Consider the following 26,876-nt stretch of genomic DNA (forward strand, 5'->3'; position numbering starts at 1 on the left):
TGTACTTAAGTCGGCATTGTGCCTTTTGTATTTAATTCCGATGCAATTTCTGTGTTTCATCGTCAAGAAGAAGGTCCAAGGGATACAGTAAACATGAAGTGATGCATCGGAATCTATAACTAGTGTCACAGGAATGGTTCAAAACATTGTCAGTAGAAAGAGTCGGTCTTCGTTTACTTAAATCGGCATTGTGCCTTTTGTATTTAATTCCGATGCAATTTCTGTGTTTCAACGTCAATAAGAAGGTCCAAGGGATACAGTAAACCTGAAGTGAAGCATCGGAATCTATAATTAGTGTAACAGGAATGGTTCAAAACATAGACAGTAGGAAGAGTCAGTCTTCTTGTACTTAAGTCGGCATTGTGCCTTTTGTATTTAATTCCAATGCAAATTCTGTGTTTCATCGTCAATAAGAAGGTCAGAGGGATACAGCAAACCTGAAGTGAAGCATCGCAATCTATAACTAGTGTCACAGGAATGGTTCAAAACATAGTCTGTAAGAAGAGTCAGTCTTCTTGTACTTATGTCTGCATTGTGCCTTTTGTATTTAATTCCGATGCAATTTCTGTGTTTCATCATCAATAAGAAGGTCAGAGGGTTACAGTAAACCTGAAGTGAAGCATCGGAATCTATAACTAGTGTCACAGGAATGGTTCAAAACAAAGACAGTAAGAAGAGTCAGTCTTCTTGTACTTAAGTCGGTATTGTGCCTTTTGTATTTAATTCCGATGCAATTTCTGTGTTTCATCGTCAATAAGAAGGTCCAAGGGAGACAGTAAACCTGAAGTGAAGCATCGCAATCTATAACTAGTGTCACAGGAATGGTTCAAAACATAGACAGTAAGAAAAGTCAGTCATCTTGTACTTAAGTCGGCATTGTGTCTTTACTATTTAATTCCCATGCAAATTCTGTGTTTCATCGTCAATAAGAAGATCATAGGGATACAGTAAACCTGAAGTGAAGCATCGGAATCTATAACTAGTGTCACAGGAATGGCTCAAAACATAGACAGTAAGAAGAGTCAGTCTTCTTGTACTGAAGTCGGTATTGTGGCTTTTGTATTTAATTCCGATGCAATTTCTGTGTTTCATCGTCAATAAGAAGTCCAAGGGAGACAGTAAACCAGAAGTGAAGCATCGCAATCGATAACTAGTGTCACAGAAATGGTTCAAACATAGACAGTAAAAAGAGGTAGCCTTCTTGTACTTAAGTCGGCATTGTGCCTATTCTATTTAATTCCGATGCAATCTCTGTGTTTCATCGTCAATTAGAAGGTCCAAGGTATACAGTAAACCTGAAGTGAAGCATCGGAATCTATAACTAGTGACACAGGAATGGTTCAAACATAGTCAGTAAGAAGAGTCAGTCTTCTTGTGCTTAAGTCGGCATTGTGCCTTTTGTATTTAATTCCGATGCAATTTCTGTGTTTCATCGTCAATAAGAAGGTCCAAGGGAAACAGTAAACCTGGAGTGAAGCACCGGAATCTATAACTAGTGTCACAGCAATGGTTGAAAGACATAGTCAGTAAGAAGCATCAGTCTTCTTGTACTTAAGTCGGCATTGTGCCTTTTCTATTTAATTCTGATGCAATTTCTGTGTTTCATCGTCAATAAGAAGGTCCAAGGGATACAGTAAACTTGGAGTGTAGCATCGGAATCTATAACTAGTGTCACAGGAATGGTTCAAATCATAGGCAGTAAGAAGAGTCCGTCTTCGTGTACTTAAGTCGGCATTTTGACCTTTGTATTTAATTCCGATGCAATTTCTGTGTTTCATCGTCAATGAGAAAGTCCAAGGGATACAGTAAACCTGTGGTGAAGCATCGGAATCTATGACTAGTGTCACCGGAATGGTTCAAAACATAGAAGGAAGAAGAGTCAGTACTCTTGTACTTAAGACGGCATTGTGCCTTTTCTATTTAATTCCGATGCAATTTCTGTGTTTCATCGTCAATAAGAAGGTCCAAGGGATACAGTAAACCTGGAGTGAAGCATCGGAATCTATAACTAGTGACAATGGAATGGTTCAAAGCATAGACAGTAAGAAGAGTCAGTCTTCTTGTACTGAAGTCGGCATTGTGCCTTTTGTATTTAATTCCGATGCAATTTCTGTGTTTCGTCGTCAATAAGAAGGTCAGAGGGATACAGTAAACCTGAAGCGAAGCATCGGAATCTATAGCTAGTGTCACAGGAATGGTTCAAAACATTGCCAGTAAGATGAGTTATTCTTCTTGTCCTTAAGTCGGCATTGTGCCTTTTGTATTTAATTCCGATGCAATTTCTGTGTTTCATCATCAATAAAAAGGTCCAAGGGATACAGTAAACCTGGAGTGAAGAATCGGAATGTGTAACTAGTGTCACAGGAATGGTTCAAAGCATTGACTGTAAGAAGAGTCAGTCTTCTTGTACTTAAGTCGGCATTGTGCCTTTTGTATTTAATTCCGATGCAATTTCTGTGTTTCATCGTCAAGAAGAAGGTCCAAGGGATACAGTAAACCTGAAGTGATGCATCGGAATCTATAACTAGTGTCACAGGAATGGTTCAAAACATTGTCAGTAGAAAGAGTCGGTCTTCGTTTACTTAAATCGGCATTGTGCCTTTTGTATTTAATTCCGATGCAATTTCTGTGTTTCAACGTCAATAAGAAGGTCCAAGGGATACAGTAAACCTGAAGTGAAGCATCGGAATCTATAATTAGTGTAACAGGAATGGTTCAAAACATAGACAGTAGGAAGAGTCAGTCTTCTTGTACTTAAGTCGGCATTGTGCCTTTTGTATTTAATTCCAATGCAAATTCTGTGTTTCATCGTCAATAAGAAGGTCAGAGGGATACAGCAAACCTGAAGTGATGCATCGCAATCTATAACTAGTGTCACAGGAATGGTTCAAAACATAGTCTGTAAGAAGAGTCAGTCTTCTTGTACTTATGTCTGCATTGTGCCTTTTGTATTTAATTCCGATGAAATTTCTGTGTTTCATCATCAATAAGAAGGTCAGAGGGTTACAGTAAACCTGAACTGAAGCATCGGAATCTATAACTAGTGTCACAGGAATGGTTCAAAACAAAGACAGTAAGAAGAGTCAGTCTTCTTGTACTTAAGTCGGTATTGTGCCTTTTGTATTTAATTCCGATGCAATTTCTGTGTTTCATCGTCAATAAGAAGGTCCAAGGGAGACAGTAAACCTGAAGTGAAGCATCGCAATCTATAACTAGTGTCACAGGAATGGTTCAAAACATAGACAGTAAGAAAAGTCAGTCATCTTGTACTTAAGTCGGCATTGTGTCTTTACTATTTAATTGCAATGCAAATTCTGTGTTTCATCGTCAATAAGAAGATCATAGGGATACAGTAAACCTGAAGTGAAGCATCGGAATCTATAACTAGTGTCACAGGAATGGTTCAAAACATAGACAGTAAGAAGAGTCAGTCTTCTTGTACTGAAGTCGGTATTGTGGCTTTTGTATTTAATTCCGATGCAATTTCTGTGTTTCATCGTCAATAAGAAGGTCCAAGGGAGACAGTAAACCAGAAGTGAAGCATCGCAATCGATAACTAGCGTCACAGAAATGGTTCAAAACATAGACAGTAAAAAGAGGCAGCCTTCTTGTACTTAAGTCGGCATTGTGCCTATTCTATTTAATTCCGATGCAATCTCTGTGTTTCATCGTCAATTAGAAGGTCCAAGGTATACAGTAAACCTGAAGTGAAGCATCGGAATCTATAACTAGTGACACATGAATGGTTCAAACATAGTCAGTAAGAAGAGTCAGTCTTCTTGTGCTTAAGTCGGCATTGTGCCTTTTGTATTTAATTCCGATGCAATTTCTGTGTTTCATCGTCAATAAGAAGGTCCAAGGGAAACAGTAAACCTGGAGTGAAGCACCGGAATCTATAACTAGTGTCACAGGAATGGTTGAAAGACATAGTCAGTAGGAAGCATCAGTCTTCTTGTACTTAAGTCGGCATTGTGCCTTTTCTATTTAATTCTGATGCAATTTCTGTGTTTCATCGTCAATAAGAAGGTCCAAGGGATACAGTAAACTTGGAGTGTAGCATCGGAATCTATAACTAGTGTCACAGGAATGGTTCAAAACATAGGCAGTAAGAAGAGTCAGTCTTCGTGTACTTAAGTCGGCATTTTGACCTTTGTATTTAATTCCGATGCAATTTCTATGTTTCATCGTCAATGAGAAGGTCCAAGGGATACAGTAAACCTGTGGTGAAGCATCGGAATCTATGACTAGTGTCACCGGAATGGTTCAAAGCATAGAAGGAAGAAGAGTCAGTACTCTTGTACTTAAGACGGCGTTGTGCCTTTTCTATTTAATTCCGATGCAATTTCTGTGTTTCATCGTCAATAAGAAGGTCCAAGGGATACAGTAAACCTGGAGTAAAGCATCGGAATCTATAACTAGTGACAATGGAATGGTTCAAAGCATAGACAGTAAGAAGAGTCAGTCTTCTTGTACTGAAGTCGGCATTGTGCCTTTTGTATTTAATTCCGATGCAATTTCTGTGTTTCAACGTCAATAAGAAGGTCAGAGGGATACAGTAAACCTGAAGTGAAGCATCGGAATCTATAGCTAGTGTCACAGGAATGGTTCAAATCATTGTCAGTAAGAAGAGTTAGTCTTCTTGTCCTTAAGTAGGCATTGTGCCTTTTGTATTTAATTCCGATGCAATTTCTGTGTTTCATCGTCAATAAGAAGATCATAGGGATACAGTAAACCTGATGTGAAGCATCGGAATCTATAACTAGTGTCACAGGAATGGTTCAAAACATAGTCAGTAGAAAGAGTCGGTCTTCATGTACTTAAATCGGCATTGTGCCTTTTGTAATTAATTCCGATGCAATTTCTGTGTTTCATCGTCAATAAGAAGGTCCAAGGGATACAGTAAACCTGAAGTGAAGCATCGGAATCTATAACTAGTGTCACAGGAATGGTTCAAAACATAGACAGTAGGAAGAGTCAGTCTTCTTGTACTTAAGTCGGCATTGCGCCTTTTGTATTTAATTCCGATGCAAATTCTGTGTTTCATCGTCAATAAGGTCAGAGGGATACAGCAAACCTGAAGTGAAGCATCGCAATCTATAACCAGTGTCACAGGAATGGTTCAAAACATAGTCTGTAAGAAGAGTCAGTCTTCTTGTACTTAAGTCTGCATTGTGCCTTTTGTATTTAATTCCGATGCAATTTCTGTGTTTGATCATCAATAAGAAGGTCAGAGGGTTACAGTAAACCTGAAGTGAAGCATCGGAATCTAAAACTAGTGTCTCAGGATTGGTTCAAAACATAGACAGTAAGAAGGATCAGTCCTCTTGTACTTAAATCGGCATTGTGCCTTTTGTATTTAATTCCGATGCAATTTCTGTGTTTCATCGTCAATAAGAAGGACCAAGGGATACAGTAAACCTGGAGTGAAGCATCGGAATCTATAACTAGTGTCACAGGAATGTTTCAAAACATAGACAGTAGGAAGAGTCAGTCTTCTTGTACTTAAGTCGGCATTGTGCCTTTTGTATTTAATTCCGATGCAAATTCTGTGTTTCATCGTCAATAAGAAGGTCAGAGGGATACAGCAAACCTGAAGTGAAGCATCGCAATCTATAACTAGTGTCACAGGAATGGTTCAAAGCATAGTCATTAAGAAGAGTCAGTCTTTTTGTACTTAAGTCGGCATTGTGCCTTTTGTGTTTAATTCCGATGCAATTTCTGTGTTTCATCGTCAATAAGAAGGTCCAAGGGATACAGTAAGCCTGAAGTGAAGCATCGGAATCTATAACTAGTGTCACAGGAATGGTTCAAAACATAGACAGTAAGAAGAGTCAGTCTTCTTGTACTTCAGTCAGCATTGTGCCTTTTGTATTTAATTCCGATGCAATTTCTGTGTTTCATCGTCAATAAGAAGATCATAGGGATACAGTAAACCTGATGTGAAGCATCGGAATCTGTAACTAGTGTCACAGGAATGGTTCAAAACATAGACAGTTAGAAGAGTCAGTCTTCACGTACTTAAGTCGGTATTGTGCCTTTTGTATTTAATTCCGATGCAATTTCTGTGTTTCATCATCAATAAGAAGGTCCAAGGGATACAGTAAACCTGAAGTGAAGCATTGCAATCTATAACTAGTGTCACAGGAATGGTTCAAAACATAGACAGTAGGAAGAGTCAGTCTTCTTGTACTTAAGTCGGCATTGCGCCTTTTGTATTTAATTCCGATGCAAATTCTGTGTTTCATCGTCAATAAGAAGGTCAGAGGGATACAGCAAACCTGAAGTGAAGCATCGCAATCTATAACCAGTGTCACAGGAATGGTTCAAAACATAGTCTGTAAGAAGAGTCAGTCTTCTTGTACTTAAGTCTGCATTGTGCCTTTTGTATTTAATTCCGATGCAATTTCTGTGTTTGATCATCAATAAGAAGGTCAGAGGGTTACAGTAAACCTGAAGTGAAGCATCGGAATCTATAACTAGTGTCTCAGGATTGGTTCAAAGCATAGACAGTAAGAAGGATCAGTCCTCTTGTACTTAAATCGGCATTGTGCCTTTTGTATTTAATTCCGATGCAATTTCTGTGTTTCATCGTCAATAAGTAGGTCAGAGGGATACAGTAAACCTGAAGTGCAGCATGGAAATCTATAACTAGTGTCACAGGAATGGTTCATAGCATAGACAGTAGGAAGAGTCAGTCTTCTTGTACTTAAGTCGATATTGTGCCTTTTGTATTAAATTCGGATGCAATTTCTGTGTTTCATGGTCTATAGGACGGTCAGAGGGATACAGTAAACCTGAAGTGAAGCATCGGAATCTATAACTAGTGTCACAGGAATGGTTCAAAACATAGTCTGTAAGAAGAGTCAGTCTTCTTGTACTTAAGTCTGCATAGTGCCTTTTATATTTAACTCCGATGCAATTTCTTTGTTTCATCATCAATAAGAAGGTCAGAGGGTTACAGTAAACCTTAAGTGAAGCTTCGGAATCTATAACTAGTGTCTCAGGAATGGTTCAAAACATAGACGGTAAGAAGGATCAGTCCTCTTGTACTTAAGTCGGCATTGTGCCTTTTGTATTTAATTCCGATGCAATTTCTGTGTTTCATCGTCAATAAGAAGATCAGAGGGATACAGTAAACCTGAAGTGAAGAATCAGAATCTATAACTAGTGTCACAGGAATGGTTCAAAACATAGTCAGTAAGAAGAGTCAGTCTATTTGTACTTAAGTCGACATTGTGCCTTTTGTGTTTACTTCCGATGATATTTCTGTGTTTCATCGTCAATAAGAAGGTCCAAGGGATACAGTAAGCCTGAAGTGAAGCATCGCAATCTATAACTAGTGTCACAGGAATGGTTCATAGCATAGTCATTAAGAAGAGTCAGTCTTTTTGTACTTAAGTCGGCATTGTGCCTTTTGTGTTTAATTCCGATGCAATTTCTGTGTTTCATCGTCAATAAGAAAGTCCAAGGGATACAGTAAGCCTGAAGTGAAGCATCGGATTCTATAACTAGTGTCACAGGAATGGTTCAAAACATAGACAGTAAGAAGAGTCAGTCTTCTTGTACTTAAGTCAGCATTGTGCCTTTTGTATTTAATTCCGATGCAATTTCTGTGTTTCATCGTCAATAAGAAGATCATAGGGATACAGTAAACCTGATGTGAAACATCGGAATCTGTAACTAGTGTCACAGGAATGGTTCAAAACATAGACAGTAAGAAGAGTCAGTCTTCATGTACTTAAGTCGGTATTGTGCCTTTTGTATTTAATTCCGATGCAATTTCTGTGTTTCATCGTCAATAAGAAGGTCCAAGGGAGACAGTAAACCTGAAGTGAAGCATCGCAATCTATAACTAGTGTCACAGAAATGGTACAAAACATAGACAGTAAGAAGAGGCAGCTTTCTTGTACTTAAGTCGGCATTGTTCCTTTTCTATTTAATTCCGATGCAATCTCTGTGTTTCATCGTCAATTATAAGGTCCAAGGTATACAGTAAACCAGAAGTGAAGCATCGGAATCTATAACTAGTGACACAGGAATGGTTCAAACATAGTCAGAAGGGAGAGTCAGTCTTCTTGTACTTAAGTCGACATTGTGCCTTTTGTATTTAAATCCGATGCAATTTCTGTGTTTCATCGTCGATAAGAAGGTTTAAGGGATACAGTAAACCTGAAGTGAAGCATCGGAATCTGTAACTAGTGTCACAGGAATGGTTCAAAACATAGACAGTAAGAAGAGTCAGTCTTCTTGTACTTAAGTCGGCATTGTGCCTTTTGTATTTAATTCCGATGCAATTTCTGTGTTTCATCGTCAATAAGAAGATCAGAGGGATACAGTAAACCTGAAGTGAAGCATCGGAATCTATAACTAGTGTCACAGGAATGGTTCAAAACATAGACAGTAAGAAGAATAAGGTCTTTTTGTACTTAAGTCGTCATTGTGCCTATTCTATTTAATTCCGATGCAATTACTGTGTTTAATCGTCAATTAGAAATTCCAAGGTATACAGTAAACCTGAAGTGAAGCATCGTATTCTATAAATAGTGACACAGGAATGGTTCAAAACATAGTCAGTAAGAAGAGTCAGTCTTCTTGTCCTTAAGTCGTCATTGTGCCGTTTGTATTTCATTCCGATGCGATTTCTGTTTTTCATCGTCAATACGAATGTCCAAGGGATACAGTAAACGTGGAGTGTAGCATCGGAATCTATAACTAGTGTCACAGGAATTGTTCAAAACATAGGCAGTAAGAAGAGTCAGTCTTCGTGTACTTAAGTCGGCATTTTGTCCTTTGTATTTAATTCCGATGGAATTTCTGTGTTTCATCGTCAATAAGAAGGTCAGAGGGATACAGTAAACCTGAAGTGAAGCATCGGAATCTATGACTAGTGTCACCGGAATGGTTCAAAACATAGTCAGTAAAAAGAGTCAGTCTTCTTGTCCTTAAGTCGGCACTGTGCCTTTTGTATTTAATTCCGATGCAATTTCTGTGTTTCATCGTCAGTAAGATGGTCAGAGGGATACAGTAAACCTGAAGTGAAGAATCAGAATCTATAACTAGTGTCACAAGAATGGTTCAAAACATAGTCAGTAAGAAGAGTCAGTCTATTTGTACTTATGTCGGCATTGTGCTTTTTGTGTTTAATTCCGATGATATTTCTGTGTTTCATCGTCAATAAGAAGGTCCAAGGGATACAGTAAGCCTGAAGTGAAGCATCGGAATCCGTAACTAGTGTCACAGGAATGGTTCAAAACATAGACAGTAAGAAGAGTCACTCTTCTTGTACTTCAGTCGGCATTGTGCCTTTTGTATTTAATTCCGATGCAATTTCTGTGTTTCATCGTCAATAAGAAGATCAGAGGGATACAGTAAACCTGAAGTGAAGCATCGGAATCTATAACTAGTGTCACAGGAATGGTTCAAAACATAGACAGTAAGAAGAGTCAGTCTTCTTGTACTTAAGTCGTCATTGTGCCTTTTCTATTTAATTCCGATGCAATTTCTGTGTTTCATCGTCAATTAGAAATTCCAAGGTATACAGTAAACCTGAAGTGAAGCATCGTAATCTATAAATAGTGACACAGGAATGGTTCAAAACATAGTCAGTAAGAAGAGTCAGTCTTCTTGTCCTTAAGTCGGCATTGTGCCGTTTGTATTTCATTCCGATGCGATTTCTGTTTTTCATCGTCAATACGAAGGTCCAAGGGATACAGTAAACGTGGAGTGTAGCATCGGAATCTATAACTAGTGTCACAGGAATTGTTCAAAACATAGGCAGTAAGAAGAGTCAGTCTTCGTGTACTTAAGTCGGCATTTTGCCCTTTGTATTTGATTCCGATGCAATTTCTGTGTTTCATCGTCAATAAGAAGGTCAGAGGGATACGGTAAACCTGAAGTGAAGCATCGGAATCTATGACTAGTGTCACCGGAATGGTTCAAAACATAGTCAGTAAGAAGAGTCAGTCATCTTGTACTTAAGTCGGCATTGTGCCTTTTGTATTTATTTCCGATGCAATTTCTGTGTTTCATCGTCAATAAGAAGGTCCAAGGGATACAGTAAACCTCGAGTGAAGAATCGGAATGTGTAACTACTGTCACAGGAATGGTTCAAAGCATAGACAGTAAGAAGAGTCAGTCTTCTTGTACTTATGTCGGCATTGTGCCTTTTCTCTTTAATTCCAATGCAATTTCTGAGTTTCATCGACAATAAGAAGGTCCAAGGGATACAGTAAACCTGAAGTGAGTCATCGGAATCTATAACTAGTGTTACAGGAATGGTTCAAATCATAGTCAGTAAGAAGAGTCAGTCTTTTTGTACTTAAGTCGGCATTGTGCCTTTTGTGTTTAATGCCGATGCAATTTCTGTGATTTATCGTCAATAAGAAGGTCCAAGGGATTCAGTAAGCCTGAAGTGAAGCATCGGAATCTATAACTAGTGTCACAGGAATGGTTCAAAACATAGACAGTAACAAGAGTCAGTCTTCTTGTACTTAGGTCGGCATTGTGAATTTTGTATTTAATTCCGATGCAATTTCTGTGTTTCATCGTCAATAAGAAGTTCAGAGGGATACAGTAAACCTGAAGTGAAGCAATGGAATCTATAACTAGTGACAGAGGAATGGTTCAAACATAGTCAGTAAGAAGAGTCAGTACTCTTGTACTTAAGTCGGCATTGTGCCTTTTCTATTTAATTCCGATGAAATTTCTGTGTTTCATCGTCAATAAGAAGGTCCAAGGGATACAGTAAACCTGGAGTGAAGCATCGGAATCTATAACTAGTGTCAATGGAATGGTTCAAAACATAGACAGTAAGAAGAGTCAGTCTTCTTGTACTGAAGTCGGCATTGTGCCTTTTCTATTTAATTCCGATGCAATTTCTGAGTTTCATCGTCAATTTGAAAGTCCAAGGTATACAGTAAACCTGAAGTGAAGCATCGGAATCTATAACTAGTGACACAGGAATGGTTCAAAACATAGTCAGTAAGAAGAGTCAGTCTTCTTGTACTTATGTCGGCATTGTGAATTTTGTATTTAATTCCGATGCAATTTTCTTGTTTCATCGTCAATAAGAAGTTCAGAGGGATACAGTAAACCTGAAGTGAAGCAATGGAATCTATAACTAGTGACAGAGGAATGGTTCAAACATAGTCAGTAAGAAGAGTCAGTCTTCTTGTACTTAGGTCGGCATTGTGCGTTTTGTATATAATTCCGATGCAATTTCTGTGTTTCATCGTCAATAAGAAGGTCCAAGGGATACAGTAAATTTGTGGTGAAGCATCGGAATCTATGACTAGTGTAACCGGAATGGTTCAAAACATAGTCAGTAAGAAGAGTCAGTACTCTTGTACTTAAGTCGGCATTGTGCCTTTTCTATTTAATTCCGATACAATTTCTGTGTTTCATCGTCAATAAGAAGGTCCAAGGGATACAATTAACCTGGAGTGAAGCACCGGAATCTATAACTAGTGTCACAGGAATGGTTGAAAAACATAGTCAGTAAGAAGCGTCAGTCTACTTGTACTTTAGCCGGCATTGTGCCTTTTCTATTTAATTCTGATGCAATGTCTGTGTTTCATCGTCAATAAGAAGGTCCAAGGGAAACAGTAAACCTGGAGTGAAGCACCGGAATCCATAACTAGTGTCACAGGAATGGTTCAAAACATTGACAGTAGGAAGAGTCAGTCCTCTTGTACTTTAGTCGGCATTGTGTCTTTTCTATTTAATTCCGATGCAATTTCTGTGTTTCATCGTCAATAAGAAGGTCCAAGGGATACAGTAAACCTGAAGTGAAGCATCGGAATCTATAACTAGTGTCACAGGAATGGTTCAAAACATAGACAGTAGGAAGAGTCAGTCTTCTTGTACTTAAGTCGGCATTGTGCCTTTTGTATATAATTCCGATGCAAATTCTGTGTTTCATCGTCAATAAGAAGGTCAGAGGGATACAGCAAACCTGAAGTGAAGCATCGCAATCTATAACCAGTGTCACAGGAATGGTTCAAAACATAGTCTGTAGGAAGAGTCAGTCTTCTTGTACTTAAGTCTGCATTGTGCCTTTTGTATTTAATTCCGATGCAATTTCTGTGTTTGATCATCAATAAGAAGGTCAGAGGGTTACAGTAAACCTGAAGTGAAGCATTGGAATCTATAACTAGTGTCTCAGGAATGGTTCAAAACATAGACAGTCAGATGGATCAGTCCTCTTGTACTTAAGTCGGCATTGTGCCTTTTGTATTTAATTCCGATGCAATTTCTGTGTTTTATCGTCAATAAGCAGGTCCAAGAGATACAGTAAACCTGGAGTGAAGCATCGGAATCAATAACTAGTGTCACAGGAATGGTTCAAAACATAGACAGTAGGAAGAGTCAGTCTTCGTGTACTTAAGTCGGCATTGTGCCTTTTGTATTTAATTCCGATGCAAATTCTGTGTTTCATCGTCAATAAGAAGGTCAGAGGGATACAGCAAACCTGAAGTGAAGCATCGCAATCTATAACTAGTGCCACAGGAATGGTTCAAAACATAGTCAGTAAGAAGAGTCATTCTTCTTGTACTTAAGTCTGCATTGCGCCTTTTGTATTTAATTCCGATGCAATTTCTGTGTTTCAACATCAATAAGAAGGTCAGAGGGATACAGTGAGCCAGAAGTGAAGCATCCAAATCCATAACTAGTGTCACAGGAATGGTTCAAACATAGTCAGTAAAAAGAGTCAGTCTTCTTGTAGTTAAGTCGGCATTGTAACTTTTGTATTTAATTCCTATACAATTTGTGTTTCATCGTCAATAAGAAGGTCCAAGGGATACAGTAAACCAGAAGTGAAGCATCGGAATCTATAACTAGTGTCACAGGAATGGTTCAAAGCATAGTCAGTAAGAAGAGTCAGTCTTTTTGTACTTAAGTCGGCATTGTGCCTTTTGTGTTTAATTCCGATGCAATTTCTGTGTTTCATCGTCAATAAGAAGGTCCAAGGGATACAGTAAGCCTGAAGTGAAGCATCGGAATCTATAACTAGTGTCACAGGAATGGTTCAAAACATAGACAGTAAGAAGAGTCAGTCTTCTTGTACTTAAGTCGGCATTGTGCCTTTTCTATTTAATTCCGATGCAATATCTGTGTTTCATCGTCAATAAGAAGGTCCAAGGGATACAGTAAACCTGGAGTAAAGCATCGGAATCTATAACTAGTGTCAATGGAATGGTTCAAAGCATAGACAGTAAGAAGAGTCAGTCTTCTTGTACTTAATTCGGCATTGTGCCTTTTGTATTTAATTCCGATGCAATTTCTGTGTTTCATCGTCAATACGAAACTCAGAGGGATACAGTAAACCTGAAGTGAAGCATCGGAATCTATAGCTAGTGTGACAGGAATTGTTCAAAACATTGTCAGTAAGAAGAGTTAGTCTTCTTGTCCTTAAGTCGGCATTGTGCCTTTTGTATTTAATTCCGATGCAATATCTGTGTTTCATCGTCAATAAAAAGGTCCAAGGGATACAGTAAACCTGGAGTGAAGAATCGGAATGTGTAACTAGTGTCACAGGATAGGTTCAAAGCATAGACTGTAAGAAGAGTCAGTCTTCTTGTACTTAAGTCGGCATTGTGCCTTTTGTATTTAATTCCGATTCAATTTCTGTGTTTCATCGTCAAGAAGAAGGTAAAAGGGATACAGTAAACCTGAAGTGAAGCATCGGAATCTATAACTAGTGTCACAGGAATGGTTCAAAACATAGTCAGTAGAAAGAGTCGGTCTTATGTACTTCAATCGGCATTGTGCCTTTTTTATTTAATTCCGATGCAATTTCTGTCTTTCATCGTCAATAAGAAGGTCCAAGGGATACAGTAAACCTGAAGTGAAGCATCGGAATCTATAACTAGTGTAACAGGAATGGTTCAAAGCATAGACAGTAGGAAGAGTCAGTCTTCTTGTACTTAAGTCGGCATTGTGCCTTTTGTATTTAATTCCGATGCAAATTCTGTGTTTCATCGTCAATAAGAAGGTCAGAGGGATATAGCAAAACTGAAGTGAAGCATAGGAATCTATAACTAGTGTCACAGGAATGGTTCAAAACATAGTCTGTAAGAAGAGTCAGTCTTCTTGTACTTAAGTGTGCATTGTGTCTTAACTATTTAATTCTGATGCAATTTCTGTGTTTCATCGTCAATAAGAAGGTCAGAGGGATACAGTAAACCAGAAATGAAGCATCCGAATCCATAACTAGTGTCACAGGCATGGTTCAAAACAGAGACAGTAAGAAGAGTCAGTGTTGTTGTACTTAAGTCGGCATTCTACCTTTTCTATTTAATTCCGATGCAATTTCTGTGTTTCATCGTCAATAAGAAGGTCCAAGGGATACAGTAAACCTGGAGTGAAGAATCGGAATCTATAACTAATGTCAATGGAATGGTTCAAAACATTGTCAGTAAGAAGAGTTAGTCTTCTTGTCCTTAAGTCGGCATTGTGCCTTTTGTATTTAATTCCGATGCAATTTCTGTGTTTCATCGTCAATAAAAAGGTCCAAGGGATACAGTAAATCTGGAGTGAAGAATCGGAATGTGTAACTAGTGTCACAGGATAGGTTCAAAACATAGACTGTAAGAAGAGTCAGTCTTCTTGTACTTAAGTCGGCATTGTGCCTTTTCTACACTCCTGGAAATGGAAAAAAGAACACATTGACACCGGTGTGTCAGACCCACCATACTTGCTCCGGACACTGCGAGAGGGCTGTACAGGCAATGATCACACGCACGGCACAGCGGACACACCAGGAACCGCGGTGTTGGCCGTCGAATGGCGCTAGCTGCGCAGCATTTGTGCACCTCCGCCGTCAGTGTCAGCCAGTTTGCCGTGGCATACGGAGCTCCATCGCAGTCTTTAACACTGGTAGCATGCCGCGACAGCGTGGACGTGAACCGTATGTGCAGTTGACGGACTTTGAGCGAGGGCGTATGGTGGGCATGCTGGAGGCCGGGTGGACGTACCGCCGAATTGCTCAACACATGGGGCGTGAGGTCTCCACAGTACATCGATGTTGTCGCCAGTGGTCGGCGGAAGGTGCACGTGCCCGTCGACCTGGGACCGGACCGCAGCGACGCACGGATGCACGCCAAGACCGTAGGATCCTACGCAGTGCCGTAGGGGACCGCACCGCCACTTCCCAGCAAATTAGGGACACTGTTGCTCCTGGGGTATCGGCGAGGACCATTCGCAACCGTCTCCATGAAGCTGGGCTACGGTCCCGCACACCGTTAGGCCGTCTTCCGCTCACGCCCCAACATCGTGCAGCCCGCCTCCAGTGGTGTCGCGACAGGCGGGAATGGAGGGACGAATGGAGACGTGTCGTCTTCAGCGATGAGAGTCGCTTCTGCCTTGGTGCCAATGATGGTCGTATGCGTGTTTGGCGCCGTGCAGGTGAGCGCCACAATCAGGACAGCATACGACCGAGGCACACAGGGCCAACACCCAGCATCATGGTGTGGGGAGCGATCTCCTACACTGGCCGTACACCACTGGTGATCGTCGAGGGGACACTGAATAGTGCACGGTACATCCAAACCGTCATCGAACCCATCGTTCTACCATTCCTAGACCGGCAAGGGAACTTGCTGTTCCAACAGGACAATGCACGTCCGCATGTATCCCGTGCCACCCAACGTGCTATAGAAGGTGTAAGTCAACTACCCTGGCCAGCAAGATCTCCGGATCTGTCCCCCATTGAGCATGTTTGGGACTGGATGAAGCGTCGTCTCACGCGGTCTGCACGTCCAGCACGAACGCTGGTCCAACTGAGGCGCCAGGTGGAAATGGCATGGCAAGCCGTTCCACAGGACTACATCCAGCATCTCTACGATCGTCTCCATGGGAGAATAGCAGCCTGCATTGCTGCGAAAGGTGGATATACACTGTACTAGTGCCGACATTGTGCATGCTCTGTTGCCTGTGTCTATGTGCCTGTGGTTCTGTCAGTATGATCATGTGATGTATCTGATCCCAGGAATGTGTCAATAAAGTTTCCCCTTCCTGGGACAATGAATTCACGGTGTTCTTATTTCAATTTCCAGGAGTGTATTTTATTCCGATGCAATTTCTGTGTTTCATCGTCAAGAAGAAGGTCCAAGGGATACAGTAAACCTGAAGTGAAGCATCGGAATCTATAACTAGTGTCACAGGAATGTTTCAAAACATAGTCAGTAGAAAGAGTCGGTCTTCATGTACTTAAATCAGCATAGTGCCTTTTGTATTTAATTTCGATGCAATTTCTGTGTTTCATCGTCACTAAGAAGGTCAGTGGGATACAGTTATCCTGAAGTTAAGCATCGGAATCTATAACTAGTGTTGCAGGAACGGTTCAAAACATAGTCAGTAAGATGAGTCAGTCTTCTTGTACTTAAGTCGGCATTGTGCCTTTGGTATTTAATTCCGATGCAAATTCTGTGTTTCATCGTCAATAAGAAGGTCAGAGGGATACAGCAAACCTGAAGTGAAGCATAGGAATCTATAACTAGTGTCACAGGAATGGTTCAAAACATAGTCTGTAAGAAGAGTCAGTCTTCTTGTACTTAAGTCTGCATTGTGTCTTAACTATTCAATTCCGATGCAATTTCTGTGTTTCATCGTCAATAAGAGGGTCAGAGGGATACAGTAAACCAGAAATGAAGCATCCGAATCCATAACTAGTGTCACAGGAATGGTTCAAAACATAGTCAGTAAAAAGAGTCAGTCTTCTTGTACTTAAGTCGGCATTGTGCCTTTTGTATTTAATTCCGATGCAATTTCTGTGTTTCATCGTCAATAAGAAGATCAGAAGGATACAGTAATCCTGAAGTGAAGCATCGGAATCTATAACTAGTGTCACAGGATTGGTTCAAAACATAGACAGTAAGAAGAGTCAGTCTTCTTGTACTTAAGTCTGCATTGTGCCTTTTGTATTTAATTCCAATGCAATTTCTGTGTTTCATAATCAATAAGAAGGTCAGAGGGATACAGTAAACCTGAAGTGAAGCATCGGAATCTATAACTAGTGTCTCAGTAACGGTTCAAAACAGAGACAGTAAGAAGGATCTGTCCTCTTGTACTTAGTCGGCATTGTGCCTTTTGTATTTACTTCCGATGGAATTTCTGTGTTTCATCATCAATAAAAAGGTCAGAGGGATACAGTAAACCTGAAGTGAAGCATCGGAATCTATAACTAGTGTCACAGGAATGGTCCAAATGATAGACAGTAAGAAAAGTCAGTCGTCTTGTACTTAAGTCGGCATTGTGCCTTTTGTATTTAATTCCGATGCAATTTCTGTGTTTCATCGTCAATAAGAAGCTCCAAGGGATACAGTAAACCTGGAGTGAAGAATCGGAATCTATAACGAGTGTCACAGGAATGGTTCAAATCATAGACAGTAAGAAGAGTCAGTCTTCATGTACTTAAGTCGGCATTTTGCCTTTTGTATTTACTTCCGATGGAATTTCTGTGTTTCATCATCAATAAGAAGGTCAGAGGGATACAGTAAACCTGAAGTGAAGCATCGGAATCTATAATTAGTGTCTCAGGAATGGTTCAAAACATAGACAGTAAGAAGGATCAGTCCTCTTGTACTTAGGGTGGCATTGTGCCTTTTGTATTTAATTCCGATGCAATTTCTGTGTTTCATCGTCAATAAGAAGTTCAGAGGGATACAGTAAACCTGAAGTGAAGCATCGGACTCTATATCTAGTGTCACAGGAATGCTTCAAAACATAGACAGTAAGTAAAGTCAGTCGTCTTGTACTTTAGTCGGCATTGTGCCTTTTCTATTTAATTCCGATTCAATTTCTGTGTTTCATCGTCAATATGAAAGTCAGAGGGATACAGTAAACCAAAATTGAAGCATCCGAATCCATAAGTAGTGTCACAGGAATGGTTCAAAACATAGTCAGTAAAAAGAATCAGTCTTCTTGTCCTTAAGTCGGCTTTGTGCCTTTTGTATTTAATTCCGATGCAATTTCTGTGTTTCATCGTCAATAAGAAGATCAGAGGGATACAGTAATCCTGAAGTGAAGCATCGGAATCTATAACTAGTGTCACAGGAATGGTTCAAAACATAGACAGTAAGGAGAGTCAGTCTTCTTGTACTTAAGTCGGTATTGTGACTTTTGTATTTAATTCCGATGCAATTTCTGTGTTTCATCGTCAATAAGAAGGTCCAAGGGAGACAGTAAACCTGAAGTGAAGCATCGGAATCTATAACTAGTGTCACAGAAATGGTTCAAAACATAGACAGTAAGAAGAGTCAGTCTTCTTGTACTTAAGTCGGCATTGTGCCTTTTCTATTTTATTCAGATGCAATTTCTGTGTTTCATCGTCTATTAGAAAGTCCAAGGTATACTGTACACCTTACGTGAAGCATCGGAATCTATAACTAGTGTCACAGAAATGGTTCAAAACATAGACAGTAGGAAGAGTCAGTCTTCTTGTACTTAAGTCGGCATTGTGCCTTTTGTATTTATTTCCGATGCAAATTCTGTGTTTCATCGTCAATAAGAAGGTCAGAGGGATACAGCAAACCTGAAGTGAAGCATCGCAATCTATAACTAGTGCCACAGGAATGGTTCAAAACATAGACAGTCAGATGGATCAGTCCTCTTGTACTTAAGTCGGCATTGTGCCTTTTGTATTTAATTCCGATGCAATTTCTGTGTTTATCGTCAATAAGAAGGTCCAAGGGATACAGTAAACCTGGAGTGAAGCATCTGAATCAATAACTAGTGTCACAGGAATGGTTCAAAACATAGACAGTAGGAAGAGTCAGTCTTCGTGTACTTAAGTCGGCATGGTGCCTTTTGTATTTAATTCCGATGCAATTTCTGTGTTTTATCGTCAATAAGAAGGTCCAAGGGATACAGTAAACCTGGAGTGAAGCATCGGAATCAATAACTAGTGTCACAGGAATGGTTCAAAACATAGACAGTAGGAAGAGTCAGTCTTCGTGTACTTAAGTCGGCATTGTGCCTTTTGTATTTAATTCCGATGCAAATTCTGTGTTTCATCGTCAATAAGAAGGTCAGAGGGATACAGCAAACCTGAAGTGAAGCATCGCAATCTATAACTAGTGGCACAGGAATGGTTCAAAACATAGTCAGTAAGAAGAGTCAGTCTTCTTGTACTTAAGTCTGCATTGCGAATTTTGTATTTAATTCCGATGCAATTTCTGTGTTTCAACATCAATAAGATGGTCAGAGGGATACAGTGAACCAGAAGTGAAGCATCCGAATCCATAACTAGTGTCACGGGAATGGTTCAAACATAGTCAGTAAAAAGAGTCAGTCCTCTTGTACTTAAGTCGGCATTGTAACTTTTGTATTTAATTCCGATGCAATCTGTGTTTCATCGTCAATAAGAAGGTCCAAGGGATACAGTAAACCTGAAGTGAAGCATCGGAATCTATAACTAGTGTCACAGGAATGGTTCAAAGCATAGTCAGTAAGAAGAGTCAGTCTTTTTGTACTTAAGTCGGCATTGTGCCTTTTGTGTTTAATTCCGATGCAATTTCTGTGTTTCATCGTCAATAAGAAGGTCCAAGGGATACAGTAAGCCTGAAGTGAAGCATCGGAATCTATAGTTAGTGTCACAGGAATGGTTCAAAACATAGACAGTAAGAAGAGTCAGTCTTCTTGTACTTCAGTCGGAATTGTGCCTTTTCTATTTAATTCCGATGCAGTTTCTGTGTTTCATCGTCAATAAGAAGGTCCAAGGGATACAGTAAACCTGGAGTGAAGCATCGGAATCTATAACTAGTGTCAATGGAATGGTTCAAAGCATAGACAGTAAGAAGAGTCAGTCTTCTTGTACTTAATTCGGCATTGTGCCTTTTGTATTTAATTCCGATGCAATTTCTGTGTTTCATCGTCAATACGAAACTCAGAGGGATACAGTAAACCTGAAGTGAAGCATCGGAATCTATAGCTAGTGTCACAGGAATTGTTCAAAACATTGTCAGTAAGAAGAGTTAGTCTTCTTGTCCTTAAGTCGGCATTGTGCCTTTTGTATTTAATTCCGATGCAATTTCTGTGTTTCATCGTCAATAAAAAGGTCCAAGGGATACAGTAAACCTGGAGTGAAGAATCGGAATGTGTAACTAGTGTCACAGGATAGGTTCAAAGCATAGACTGTAAGAAGAGTCAGTCTTCTTGTACTTAAGCCGGCATTGTGCCTTTTGTATTTAATTCCGATGCAATTTCTGTGTTTCATCGCCAAGAAGTAGGTCCAAGGGATACAGTAAACCTGAAGTGAAGCATCGGAATCTATAACTAGTGTCACAGGAATGGTTCAAAACATAGTCAGTAGAAAGAGTCGGTCTTATGTACTTAAATCGGCATTGTGCCTTTTTTATTTAATTCCGATGCAATTTCTGTCTTTCATCGTCAATAAGAAGGTCCAAGGGATACAGTAAACCTGAAGTGAAGCATTAGAAACTATAACTAGCGTCACAGGAATGGTTTAAAATATAATCAGTAAGAAGAGTCTGTCTTCTTGTACTTAAGTCATCATTGTGCATTTTCTATTTACTTCTGATGCAATTTCTGTGTTTCATCGTCAATAAGAAGGTCAGAGGGATACAGCAAACCTGAAGTGAAGCATAGGAATCTATAACTAGTGTCACAGGAATGGTTCAAAACATAGTCTGTAAGAAGAGTCAGTCTTCTTGTACTTAAGTCTGCATTGTGTCTTAACTATTTAATTCTGATGCAATTTCTGTGTTTCATCGTCAATAAGAAGGTCAGAGGGATACAGTAAACCAGAAATGAAGCATCCGAATCCATAACTAGTGTCACAGGAATGGTTCAAAACATAGTCAGTAAAAAGAGTCAGTCTTCCTGTACTTAAGTCGGCATTGTGCCTTTTGTATTTTATTCCGATGCAAATTCTGTGTTTCATCGTCAATAAGAAGTTCAGAGGGATACAGCAAACCTGAAGTGAAGCATCGCAATCTATAACCAGTGTCACAGGAATGGTTCAAATCATAGACTGTAGGAAGAGTCAGTCTTCTTGTACTTAAGTCTGCATTGTGCCTTTTGTATTTAATTCCGATGCAATTTCTGTGTTTGATCATCAATAAGAAGGTCAGAGGGTTACAGTAAACCTGAAGTGAAGCATCGGAATCTATAACTAGTGTCTCAGGAATGGTTCAAAACATCGACAGTAAGAAGGATCAGTCCTCTTGTACTTAAGTCGGCATTGTGCATTTTGTATTTAATTCCGATGCAATTTCTGTGTTTCATCGTCAATACGAAGGTCAGAGGGATACAGTAAACCTGAAGTGAAGCATCGGAATCTATAGCTAGTGTCACAGGAATGGTTCAAAGCATTGTCAGTAAGAAGAGTTAGTCTTCTTGTCCTTAAGTCGGCATTGTGCCTTTTGTATTTAATTCCGATGCAATTTCTGTGTTTCATCGTCAGTAAAAAGGTCCAAGGGATACAGTAAACCTGGAGTGAAGAATCGGAATGTGTAACTAGTGTCACAGGATAGGTTCAAAGCATAGACTGTAAGAAGAGTCAGTCTTCTTGTACTTAAGTCGGCATTGAGCCTTTTGTATTTAATTCCGATGCAATTTCTGTGTTTCATCGTCAAGAAGAAGGTCCAAGGGATACAGTAATCTTGAAGTGAAGCATCGGAATCTATAACTAGTGTCACAGGAATGGTTCAAAACATAGTCATTAGAAAGAGTCGGTCTTCATGTACTTAAATCGGCATTGTGCCTTTTGTATTTAATTCCGATGCAATTTCTGTCTTTCATCGTCAATAAGAAGGTCCAAGGGATACAGTAAACCTGAAGTGAAGCATCGGAATCTATAACTAGTGTAACAGGAATGGTTCAAAACATAGACAGTAGGAAGAGTCAGTCTTCTTGTACTTAAGTCGGCATTGTGCCTTTTGTATTTAATTCCGATGCAAATTCTGTGTTTCATCGTCAATAAGAAGGTCAGAGGGATACAGCAAACCTGAAGTGAAGCATAGGAATCTATAACTAGTGTCACAGGAATGGTTCAAAACATAGTCTGTAAGAAGAGTCAGTCTTCTTGTACTTAAGTCTGCATTGTGTCTTAACTATTTAATTCCGATGCAATTTCTGTGTTTCATCGTCAATAAGAAGGTCAGAGGGACACAGTAAACCAGAAATGAAGCATCCGAATCCATAACTAGTGTCCCAGGAATGGTTCAAAACATAGTCAGTAAAAAGATTCAATCTTCTTGTACTTAAGTCGGCATTGTGCCTTTAGTATTTAATTCCGATGCACATTCTGTGTTTCATCGTCAATAAGAAGGTCAGAGGGATACAGCAAACCTGAAGTGAAGCATAGGAATCTATAACTAGTGTCACAGGAATGGTTCAAAACATAGTCTGTAAGAAGAGTCAGTCTTCTTGTACTTAAGTCTGCATTGTATCTTAACTATTTAATTCCGATGCAATTTCTGTGTTTCATCGTCAATAAGAGGGTCAGAGGGATACAGTAAACCAGAAATGAAGCATCCGAATCCATAACTAGTGTCACAGGAATGGTTCAAAACATAGTCAGTAAAAAGAGTCAGTCTTCTTGTACTTAAGTCGGCATTGTGCCTTTTGTATTTATTTCCGATGCAATTTCTGTGTTTCATCGTCAATAAGAAGATCGGAGGGATACAGTAATCCTGAAGTGAAGCATCGGAATCAATAACTAGTGTCACAGGATTGGTTCAAACATAGACAGTAAGAAGAGTCAGTCTTCTTCTACTTAAGTCGGCATAGTGCCTTTTGTATTTAATTCTGATGGAATATCTGTGATTCATCGTCAATAAGAAGGTCAGAGGGATACAGTAAACCTGAAGTGAAGCATCAGAATCTATAACTACTGTCACTGGAATGGTTCAAAACATAGACAGTAAGAAGAGTCAGTCTTCTTGTACTTATGTCTGCATTGTGCCTTTTGTATTTAATTCCAATGCAATTTCTGTGTTTCATCATCAATAAGAAGGTCAGAGGGATACAGTAAACCTGAAGTGAAGCATCGGAGTCTATAACTAGTGTCCTAGTAATGGTTCAAAACAGAGACAGTAAGAAGGATCAGTCCTCTTGTACTTAGTCGGCATTGTGCCTTTTGTATTTACTTCCGATGGAATTTCTGTGTTTCATCATCAATAAGAAGGTCAGAGGGATACAGTAAACCTGAGGTGAAGCATCGGAATCTATAATTAGTGTCTCAGGAATGGTTCAAAACATAGACAGTAAGTAAAGTCAGTCGTCTTGTACTTTAGTCGGCATTGTGCCTTTTCTATTTAATTCCGATGCAATTTCTGTGTTTCATCGTCAATATGAAAGTCAGAGGGATACAGTAAACCAAAATTGAAGCATCCGAATCCATAAGTAGTGTCACAGGAATGGTTCAAAACATAGTCAGTAAAAAGAATCAGTCTTCTTGTCCTTAAGTCGGCTTTGTGCCTTTTGTATTTAATTCCGATGCAATTTCTGTGTTTCATCGTCAATAAGAAGATCAGAGGGATACAGTAATCCTGAAGTGAAGCATCGGAATCTATAACTAGTGTCACAGGAATGGTTCAAAACATAGACAGTAAGAAGAGTCAGTCTTCTTGTACTTAAGTCGGTATTGTGACTTTTGTATTTAATTCCGATGCAATTTCTGTGTTTCATAGTCAATAAGAAGGTCCAAGGGAGACAGTAAACCTGAAGTGAAGCATCGGAATCTATAACTAGTGTCACAGAAATGGTTCAAAACATAGACAGTAAGAAGAGTCAGTCTTCTTGTACTTAAGTCGGCATTGTGCCTTTTCTATTTTATTCAGATGCAATTTCTGTGTTTCATCGTCTATTAGAAAGTCCAAGGTATACTGTAAACCTTAAGTGAAGCATCGGAATCTATAACTAGTGACACAGGAATGGTTCAAAACATAGTCAGTAAGAAGAGTAAGTCTTATTGTACTTAAGTCGGCATTGTGCCGTTTGTATTTAATTCCGATGTAATTTCAGTGTTTCATCGTCAATAAGAAGGTTTAAGGGATACAGTAAACCTGAAGTGATGCATCGGAATCTATAACTAGTGTCACAGGAATGGTTCAAAACATAGTCAGTAAGAAGAGTCAGTCTTCATGTACTTAAGTCGGCATTTTGCCTTTTGTATTTACTTCCGATGGAATTTCTGTGTTTCATCATCAATAAGATGGTCAGAGGGAGACAGTCAACCTGAAGTGAAGCATCGGAATCTATAACTAGTGTCACAGAAATGGTTCAAAACATAGACAGTAAGAAGAGTCAGTCTTCTTGTACTTAGGTCGGCATTGTGCCTTTTCTATTTTATTCCGATGCAATTTCTGTGTTTCATCGTCTATTAGAAAGTCCAAGGTATACTGTAAACCTGAAGTGAAGCATCGGAATCAATAACTAGTGACACAGGAATGGTTCAAAACACAGTCAGTAAGAAGGGTCATTCTTCTTGTACTTAAGTCGGCATTGTGCCGTTAGTATTTACTTCCGATGTAATTTCTGTGTTTCGTCTTCAATAAGAAGGTTTAAGGGATACAGTAAACCTGATGTGATGCATCGGAATCTATAACTAGTGTCACGAGAATGGTTCAAAACATAGTCAGTAAGAAGAGTCAGTCTTCTTGTACTTAAGTCGTCATTGTGCCTTTTCTATTTAATTCCGATGCAATTTCTGTGTTTCATCGTCAATAAGAAGGTCAGAGGGATACAGTAAACCTGAAGTGAAGCATCGGAATCTATAACTAGTGTCACAGGAATGGTTCCAACATAAACAGTAAGAAGAGTCAGTCTTCTTGTACTTAAGTCGGCATTGTGCCTTTCCTATTTCATTACGATGCAATTTCTGAATTTCATCGACAATAAGATGGTCCAAGAGATACAGTAAACCTGAAGTGAAGCATCGGAATCTTTAACTAGTGTCACAGGAATGGTTCAAGTCATAGTCAGTAAGAAGCGTCAGTCTTCTTGTACTTAAGTCGGCATTGTGCCTTTTCTATTTAATTTCGATGCAATATCTGTGTTTCATCGTCAATAAGAAGGTCAGAGGGATACAGTATACCTGAAGTGAAGCATCGGAATCTATAACTAGTGTCACAGGAATGGTTCAAAACATAGTCAGTAAGAAGAGTCAGTCTTCTTGTCCTTAAGTCGGCATTGTGCCTTTTGTATGTAATTCCGATGCAATATCAGTGTTTCATCGTCTATAGGAATGTCAGAGTAATACAGTAAACCTGAAGTGAAGCATCAGAATCTATAACTAGTGTCACAGGAATGGTTCCAACATAAACAGTATGAAGGGTCAGTCTTCTTGTACTTAAGTCGGCATTGTGCCTTTCCTATTTCATTCCGATGCAATATCTGAGTTTCATCGTGAATAAGAAGGTCCAAGGGATACAGTAAACCTGAAGTGAAGCATCGGAATCATTAACTAGTGTCACAGGAATGGTTCAAATCATAGTCAGTAAGAAGCGTCAGTCTTCTTGTACTTAAGTCGGCATTGTGCCTTTTCTATTTAATTCTGATGCAATTTCTGTGTTTCATCGTCAATAAGAAGGTCCGAGGGAAACAGTAAACCTGGAGTGAAGCACCGGAATTTATAACTATAATGGTTCAAAACATAGACAGTAGGAAGAGTCCGTCCTCTTGTACTGAAGTCGGCATTGTGCCTTTTCTATTTAATTTCGATGCAATATCTGTGTTTCAACGTCAATAAGAAGCTCCAAGGGATACAGTAAACCTGGAGTGAAGAATCGGAATGTGTAACTAGTGTAACAGGAATGGTTCAAACCATAGACAGTAAGAAGAGTCAGTCTTCTTGTACTTAAGTCGGCATTGTGCCTTTTGTATTTAATTCCCATGCAATTTCTGTGTTTCATCGTCAATAAGAAGGACGAAGGGATACAGTAAACCTAAAGTGAAGCATCGGAATCTATAACTAGTGTCACAGGAATGGTTCAAATCATAGACAGTAGGAAGAGTCAGTCTTCTTGTACTTAAGTCGGCATTGTGCCTTTTGTATTTAATTCCGATGCAAATTCTGTGTTTCATCGTCAATAAGAAGGTCAGAGGAATACAGCAAACCTGAAGTGAAGCATCGCAATCTATAACTAGTGTCACAGGAATGGTTCATAACATAGACAGTAAGAAGAGTCAGTCTTCTTGTACTTAAGTCGGCATTGTGCCTGTTCTATTTAATTCCGATGCAATTTCTGTGTTTCATCGTCAATAAGAAGGTCAGAGGGATACAGTATACCTGAAGTAAACATCGGAATCTATAACTAGTGTCACAAGAATGGTTCAAAACATAGTCAGTAAGAAGAGTCAGTCATCTTGTCCTTAAGTCGGCATTGTGCCTTTTGTATTTAATTCCGATGCAATTTCTGTTTGTCATCGTCAATAAGAAGGTCCAAGGGATACAGTAAACCTGGAGTGTAGCATCGGAATCTATAACTAGTGTCACAGGAATGGTTCAAAACATAGGCAGTAAGAAGCGTCAGGCTTCGTGTACTTATGTCGGCATTTTGCCCTTTGTATTTAATTCCGATGCAATTTCTGTGTTACATCGTCTTTAAGAAGGCCCAAGGGATACAGTAAACCTGAAGTGAAGCATCGGAATCTATGACTAGTGTCACAGGAATGGTTCAAAACATAGTCAGTAAGAAGAGTCAGTCTTCTTGTACTTAAGTCGGCACTGTGCCATTTCTATTTAATTCCGATGCAATTTCTGTGTTTCATCGTCAATAAGAAGGTCCAAGGGATACAGTAAACCTGGAGTGAAGCATCGGAATCGATAGCTAGTGTTACAGGAATGGTTCAGAACATTGTCAGTAAGAAGAGTCAGTCTTCTTGTCCTTAAGTCGGCATTGTGCATTTGG

Source organism: Schistocerca serialis, unplaced genomic scaffold, assembly GCF_023864345.2.
Source record: "Schistocerca serialis cubense isolate TAMUIC-IGC-003099 unplaced genomic scaffold, iqSchSeri2.2 HiC_scaffold_1363, whole genome shotgun sequence".
Classification (NCBI taxonomy): domain Eukaryota; kingdom Metazoa; phylum Arthropoda; class Insecta; order Orthoptera; family Acrididae; genus Schistocerca; species Schistocerca serialis.